Genomic DNA, 8,352 nt, shown 5'->3' with positions numbered 1-8,352 from the left:
TCCAAGGCCTTCCGAGTAGGATGTTATAATCGAGATTTCCATCGACAACTTCAACATCAATTTCTACTGTTTTTCCCCCCAGTTCAACTTGTAATTTACTCAAAATCCCATATTGAGTGTATGTTCATCCATCAAATGCTTTTAACGTCATTGGCGATTGCAACAAGGGTGGTGAGCCTAAAGTTTTCCAGCAACTCATTGACATAATACATGTAGATGCCCCCTCATCAATAATTGTTCGATGAGCAGTTTTATTGAGGGATTTCACTTGAATGAGGAAAGAGAGTTGAGTTGGTAACTGAGGTTCATATCCTTTATGATTAAAGGCCACAAGATTGGAATCCGCTGGGTCAATCACACCTATTGCTGATAATAGAGCCTGCTTTTGGTAGGGGCAATTTTGCAGTACTTCAAGTGTCGACATAGCGGACGGCGATTGGGCCAGGTCCTCTACTATATTATAATTTTGTGCTACTCTGGCACGATGATTAAATGTCGATTTATGTACTACTCCCTTTGGTGGCTTTATCGTTAGCTCAGGAATGATGGGTGGCACCATTTCGGTCGAAGTTGTTGTCGAACTACTAGGTTGATCAGTAGCCTTGTTGTTCGACAGCTATGGATTCCCGTAATCTTTATTCCTTGTCGATATCAAAGCATCATTTTGCTATTTTGAAATGGACAACATAAGCACTTGGGATGGGGAAGCATTGTCGCTAGCAACTAGATTGGTTCCTGGGTTCAGAAATGGGTCAGTCAATACTGCTAAAGTTCTTGAATTCTTAAATATTTTCTTAACTTCAGCTTTATATGGAAAATCTCTCGTCCAATGATCCTCATCACATATGAGGCATGGCTGACTAGGTTTCTTTTGCCCAGAAGAGTTTGCAGAAGATTTTTCAGGAGACGAATCGTCCTGTTTCTTCTTTTTGCTCTTCCCTTTCTTCTTGCCCCCTGGTTACTTTAGTTCTTTACCTTTGTCGGTTGACATGACATTAACCTCCGAGGCTAGAAGTTCTTCATTTGCATTTTGACCAGAAACCTTACGGGCTTTCTTAGATGTAGCCTTTGCCGATTTCGTGCTTGTCGTACCTATCATGCCATCGCCGTCATGAGAGTCTTTGTTTGATTTAGGAGGAGGAGGAACAAAAAATTCTGGTCTGGGAGCATCAGGGATTTTGTCATAGAGTGTGCCAGACTGAGTATAGATCAAGTCTAGATATTGCCCATGAGCAATGACTTGCTCTTTGGTAACGACTCCTCCCTTTGCCACATCTTCTGTAATAGAAAGTAACAATGACTTAATAAACCATTCAGCTAGTAGCTGATCAGGAACATATGTTTTACCATTCTACGACGACATCGCCACTCATGAATATGATCAGATATGTGAGTGGCCGTCATCTGCTTGAAATTGGTAAGAAGCTCTGTTCCTGTTTCTTACCTTATTGGTAACTGAAAATGGGTTAAAAAGGTGGTGGCAAGGGTGCCGAAGTTATCAAATGAAGCTCTAGGCAATTCGATGTACCACTTTGCTGCCGGACCAGTTAATGTTCACTGAAAAAGGCGAAGCCTAATCAAATCATCATTTAGAGTGTTGGAGGAACACCATAGATGAAAGGTCATCACATGATTCGACGAATCTTCACCTGGATTTCCATTAAATTTAGGAATATCTGACAGAAGTTTATGAGGAATCGTTGGCCACCAAGGGGCATAAGCAATTGGATCATTCGTTAACCGATTTAGATCTGGTAACTCTAAAGTCGCCACGAAGGGTAACTGTTGATTCAGGTTTGGCAAAGCATACCCAGGGTAAGATGGAATTGCCTGAGCAGTAGGTCTTTCCATACCAGCATAATGCATTTGATGCTGATAACTTTGATAAGGTTACTGGGCATAACCAATTTGGGATGATTGATGATAACCGTTTTGAATATATGGCTGCCCATTACTTGCAAAGTTTTGTTGCTCAGGTCCTTGGTACACTTGCTGGAATTGCGGTTGTTGGTGTTGCACCAGCCATGGTTGTGAAACCATTTGCTGTTGCCCAATACTAGATGTTTGACCAAGATGAGGGGTAATAGTACCCGTTTGAGCCTGAGTCGCTCCAGTTAAGGAGCCACTAACCAGCGATTGCGGTTGCATCGTGGAGACAAGAGGCTGTTGTATTACGACCTGAGAAACTTGAGGCTGGCATACAACAGGAAACACTTGTACTTGCGACACTGTCACAATACCTGGTGTAGTGGGGATATTCAACATAGGTAGACTCAATTGCATTGAGTATACAGCTCTTGGTTGTTGAGGCAGTATTGGCACCCAACCACTGGATGTGATTCCATGCTGACCCTAATTCGGTTGAGAACTCTCATATGGTTGTTCTCCTAGAGGGAACAATGAAAGGGCATACTGCCCCCCATACGGCGGCAATCTAGTGCTCACAGGAAAGATTGGCCTTTGGAGACCAGACTGCCCAAATTGATACTGTCGTGAAGGATCAATTTGTTGAGACTCAACATAAGAAATTCCAGATATCATTCCGGATGAACAAATGGGAACAGACCATACTGTCGAAACAGTCCCTGGGTGGACTCCCTCTAGTGGTTGAGAGCTAGTTGGGACAGATGGTATGCCAACGAACATCGTTGGAGTGGTGGCAGGAGGTTCTGCTACCGCTGTATCAGATGACACAGTCCTAGATGTCGATGGTTGTCCAGACATATCGAGTCTATCCAAAAGACTTCCTAGCGATTCTACAGGAACTTGCGATGAAGGGGTATTAACTTCTGAAGCAGAAGGATATAGGTGGATCCCAGTTCCAAAATTCGATGGAGTACTGGATGGAAGATCCTCTGTAATCTCTTCTATAGAAATCAATCTAGGTGGAAGAGGTAGACCGTCAGGTTCGTAAAATATTTCTGGTGCCGAAGAAGGTATAGATTCTGCAACGACAGATGCTGGAGGGGTAACACCTTCCGAATCAACTCTAGATGGAGCTAGTTCAGGAATAGAAGTGTTTACTGTTACACTAGGATCAGTTCTAATGTCCTCTTGTAACTGCGGAACTTCTTCTGTAGAGGCAGGGATACCAGAAATGGTTGGAGTAACTGGAGTCTTAGAGGATGTTGAAACACAAGTTTCAAACAAACCAGGAGACTTTGACCCAGTTAAACGAGTTCGCTTGGCCCGGAATGGTTTCGTTTCTGGAGTCAAAGACGGTTGACTCGTCAGTCTCTGTGAACGACGGGGTTTTGATTGACTTTCTTCCACGATTGCGGATTATTTGATCAACTCAAAATAGGAGGGGGAAATGTTATTCCGAATTAAATGAATTTTAGACGCTTTGACACAACTTGCTTTTTCAATTTTTAAGAGTCGAGAAAAAGCTAAGGATGACTCTAGTCGCCTACGATTTTTAATGAGCCTGAAGTGACAAGTGCTCAGATGGACCTTTTCCTTTAAGGAGTTTGAAAAGGAACGAAAGGGACTACTCTGGAAATCTAGACGGAGGGATTACCAAACCAATCGCAAAACTTTAGAATACTTTTTACGGTACGACAGTCAATCTTCCCAAATGCTGTGTTCAGTGCATTGCGATCGATAGGGCAGTAGACACGGCTTTCTAAGGATGGATATAGCCTATTGTGGTCTCCCAATATATACTTGACGGTACATGGGAGCACAAGTCCGTACTGGCACTTGTCATCTCAAAGAGGAGGAATCACCCAACCTACGATGAAAGCGACAATTACCAGGCTTTACGACGCCGGAATATGTCTCTAGCCTAGGCTTCTAGATGTTGTGCGTTAGGTTCCAAAGCGTTTTTATGTTCACTGAATTTATTTTACAGTTGATCTTTCTTAAGAAGTTTTCCTTTAAGGTTCACCGCGTGATGTAGATATACAACTCCTAAATATGCAATCTAAGATGATAAACAATCGTTTACTCTTCTTTTTGCAATGAAAATCGTAGTTACTAAGGAAAGAGAAGCGAGATCCTTTCAACATAGAGCAGAGAGCACACACTAGATGCGCTGTCCTAAATCAAAATCAACAAGAAGTCTAAATGCAAATACACATGCATGTATTTGTTTTCCGCTTTCTTAATGTGTGAATGACAAAAAGAATGCTAAATACAAATCTAAATTATCTCTTCTTTCAAAGTGATAGTACTAACGATTTTCTTTTCAAAAAACGACAAGAAGACAAGACGACACTTTGTGATTTTGAATTGAAAACTGCTTTTGACACTTGAAATACTATTAATTCAGATCAAATACAAGAGTAATAGTGTAATCGACTATCAAAAAGAGGAGGATTCTTTTCTTTGACTGAAACCGACACTTGCGACACTTTCAAATCAAAAGACGACAGTTCGATTATGTTATTATTTTGTAAAGGAGAACTGTAAATGGCAAAAAATACATAAAAACATTCACAATTCTTTGTACAATGGAGGCCGAATAATGCAAAGGAAGGGGGTTTCCATAGTGGTTTACTGATCACAGATAGAAAAACTCTTGAATAAAGCTGAAGATAGTGAAGAAAAAACCAAAATCTGGAGGCAGAAACAGTCTTACCTGATCATCGCACCTATAACACAAGGAAACAGGGATGCATCCCACCTATGGCACACGAGAGGTGCGATGCATCCAGTCTACCAAAAGGAGATAGTGCGATGGTCCAGGAATGTGACTTTAACTTGGTTTTTGGTCATAGTTTGCAGCTTAGTTCAGGGATTTAGGCTGAGCTAATGATAGTCAGTAAATACAAAGTATAAGGGCTGATATAATGAGGTTACTTGAGCTACCTCTAGGGCACTTAGGATGTTTGCAAATCAGCGGTTCCGTTCATAAACAAACCCGAATATTGACTGAAGCAGCATTGATCTACTTTGCACTTGCATAGAAAATGCAGTGCGAAGGCTAGCTAGCTTAACTTCAGGCTTTGTCTGTAGTTTATGAAGCAAACAAATAGAGACAAGCAATCAAACTATTCGATCCCCAGTGGAGTCGCCATTTTGTTATCGGGAAAACTAGTGTCTATTTAGAGCTGCTAGTCCCACTAAGACAGGTAGCTATCTTAGAAACAAACAAACTAAAGTCACTTATGTTTTCCTTTACAAGAGATATATGAGAAAGAAGCAAAGAGTACCAACCTTAGTCTTTCACTTGGCTCCTTTCTTGTTTCCTTTCCCCTTTGACAGAATCTCGCCACTCCTTCCTTACTTGTCCCACTTCAAAGAGTTCCTGTAGAGTCAAAGCAGCATAATACCATCAAAGCATAGAGATCTATCACTGTAAACAATATAGGATTAGATATATATTGACCATACAAATGCATATATCAACACAATATTTAGAGATACACAAGAATATGGAGGAAAAATCAAATAGATTTATTGATTGAAGTAGTAGAAGAGAGGATTACAACCACTTGGTTTGACCCAGTGCCATCCTCCCAGCATGAAAGCCCTCTTCACCTCATACAAAGCAAGATCACCCAACAATGTCTTCAAAGAGAAACCAACATCACTTCCTTGCAAATTACAAAATTCCAGCCTTTGGATCTCTGGGATGAGGGATCCATATATAAATGTTTTCAGGGGGATGAGTCAGCTTCTGGGATTTTGATTAGTGTCATCTCTCTGATAGTTCTCGGTTCCACTTGGAGATTTCATGATCTCTTACTCATCCTTGGGCGAATTCAGAGAGGCAAGTGTCAAATGAGCAGCTTCTAGAAGATTCTCAGGGTCTCCACCTAGAAAACTGCTTGTGCCATTTGTCTTCTCTCGCTCATCGCACCCTACAGAAGGGATTTCCAGTATGCATCGCACTTTTGCATGTGGCAAGTGAGATGCATCGCACCCTTAGCACTGGGTAGTTTGTATGGTCCTGCTTTGACCAGTTCTGAGTAGTTTTTCATGGAGAACTTCTGGGAGCTGATGTAATCAACTGACCTTGCTCCTTTAGGGTATGAAACAACACTTTTAAGGGCTTATAAGCCCTTGGTTTATGGACATATATGATTGGGGTTGCAGTGCCCAAATATTTCGATAATAACCCTACACACAAAGTTGGGTATCAAGGATTCTGAGTGGCATATGATACCCAATAACCATGGTTGTCTTCACAAATACATCCAGGAAGAGCTAGAGTTCTTGGACATCTCCTCATTTGGCGCAACGTACCAATATGTTGTGAGGCTCGAGCAAAAATTTAAATATAATAAGTAAGACTTTAGATCTATGAATCCAAAGTAGGGAAAAGGCACCTCCAAATTGCAGAACAAAGGATAGAGCCAAGGTGGAGCGATCCAGGACAACCCATCAAAGCCACAAGCAAAGAATATCACCACAAAGATGAAGAAGGACACAAAAAAGTGGTGTGAGTTCCACAATAGCCCCACCCAAAACACAAATGAGTGTCACGTTAAGAAGTCACTGGTGGTTGAGCTAAAAGATTTAGATTCAAATGCATGTTCTGAATCTCAGCAAGAACCCAACAAGGGGAAGTAGATTATATATGCAGAACCTAGTGCCATTGTTGCCATCACCAAGGTCCAAAATATTGAACCTCATATCATCGGAGGTCATTAAGTAGTTAGTTTTGTTGACCACATAACACTTGCAACCATACACCATTGGGTGGATTCACCAAGGATGAGATCTCAATATCAGCCAATAGTATCACCTTCCTTACAACATCAAGCCCTTCAGAGAGGATGTATTATGTGACGTTGCCCCTCTTGAAGTCTGTGATGTTTATTAGGCCAACCATACTTGTGGAAGCTTCATGTTGTGTATGAGTCCATACCTCACACTATTATTATTAATTTGGGTAGAAAACTATATAGGATACTCAAGGTAGCCATGTCTGCCACCATTTGTTTGTTCTCTGCTAAGCAATGCAATAAGATCATCTCCCAGATTGGGAAAATTGTTTTCTTTCTAATTTTCTCTCAAAGTAAGGGGAAGATCATGGCCACATCCATGGCCCCAAGAAGTGCTTCCCCTGTGCAACATAAGCAAGTTGACAAAGTCATGAAGGAGTATAAAGACATATTCTCCTCACCCATAGGGGTACCCTTGCACTGTCAAGTCAAACATTCAATCGATCTAACTCTTGGGAAACCTCTACCCAATGGGCCAGTATCCCATTGTCCCCTTCTGGAAAATGAGGAAATCAAGTGGCATATCCAGGAGTTTCTACAAAAATAGCACATCCAACCAAGTTCCTCACATTGTGGGAGCCCAATTGTACTCATATAGAAGAAGGATGGGACCTCGAGAATTTGCATTGATTAGTGGGAACTGAATAAGATCACTATCAGGAACATATACTAGATCCCATGGATTGATGACTTTCTGGATCAGCTCAAGGGGGCTAAGTACTTTAGAAAGATTGATCTGAAGTTTGACTATCACCAACTTTCCTATAAAACCCACTAATGTATGGAAGACTATCTTCAAATCCAAGGATGGCCTCTTTGAGTGGTTGGGCATGCCCTTCGAGTTGAAAAATGCCCATTCAACTTTGATGAGGTTGAAGGATGACATCTTGTGGCATTTCAAAAACTCATTTGTGGTTGTATATCTAGATGACATCCTCATATTTACCAAGAGTTCGGTAGAGAACTTGGAACATATTCAGCAAGTCCTTCAAACCTCGCGTCAACAAAAACTATGTGCCAATTTGGAGAAATTACCCTTTGGCATGAACCAAGTCTAATATCTCGGCTACATAATTGATGAGAAAGGTGTGTAAGTGGATGTAGCTAAGGTCCAAGTCATTCAGTATTGGCCAGCTGTGACAACTCTCATAGAGCTTCATAGATTTTTGGGCCTTGCCAATTTCTATCACAGGGTCATGTTGGGATTATCTTATATCACTTTGCCTTTGAGTCAACTTACCATGGGCGGAGCTGAAGCAAAGTTTGTTTTGTCTGAGGCACAACAAAAGAATTTTTTTGAGTTGAAACATCGCCCTTGATCTACACCAGTACTCACATTTCCATACATGCAATAATTATTCCAAGTTGAGACAGATGCCTCTGATCATGCTATTGGTGTAGTTTTCACCTAGCAAGGGGATGGCCTACCATAGTGAGACACTCTCTAATACTATTCATAAATACCCCACCTACGATAAGGAGATGTACTCCATCGTGCATGCTTATTGACATTAGAAGCATTACATTATGGGGAAGGAGATGATCATCAATACATATCACTGACCTCTTTAGTTTATATAGACATAAGGGAAGTTGCAGAAAGATTGCTATCAGAAATGGTCCACGTACTTGCAAAAATTCCATTTGAATATTAAATACAAGAAAGGAAGCACCAATA

The sequence above is a fragment of the Pinus tabuliformis genome, chromosome Q, assembly GCF_031772625.1.
Source record: "Pinus tabuliformis cultivar Carrire ecotype Pingquan chromosome Q, CPIR1, whole genome shotgun sequence".
Taxonomy (NCBI): Eukaryota; Viridiplantae; Streptophyta; class Pinopsida; order Pinales; family Pinaceae; genus Pinus; species Pinus tabuliformis.
Note: the sequence above shows the minus strand (reverse complement) of the source record.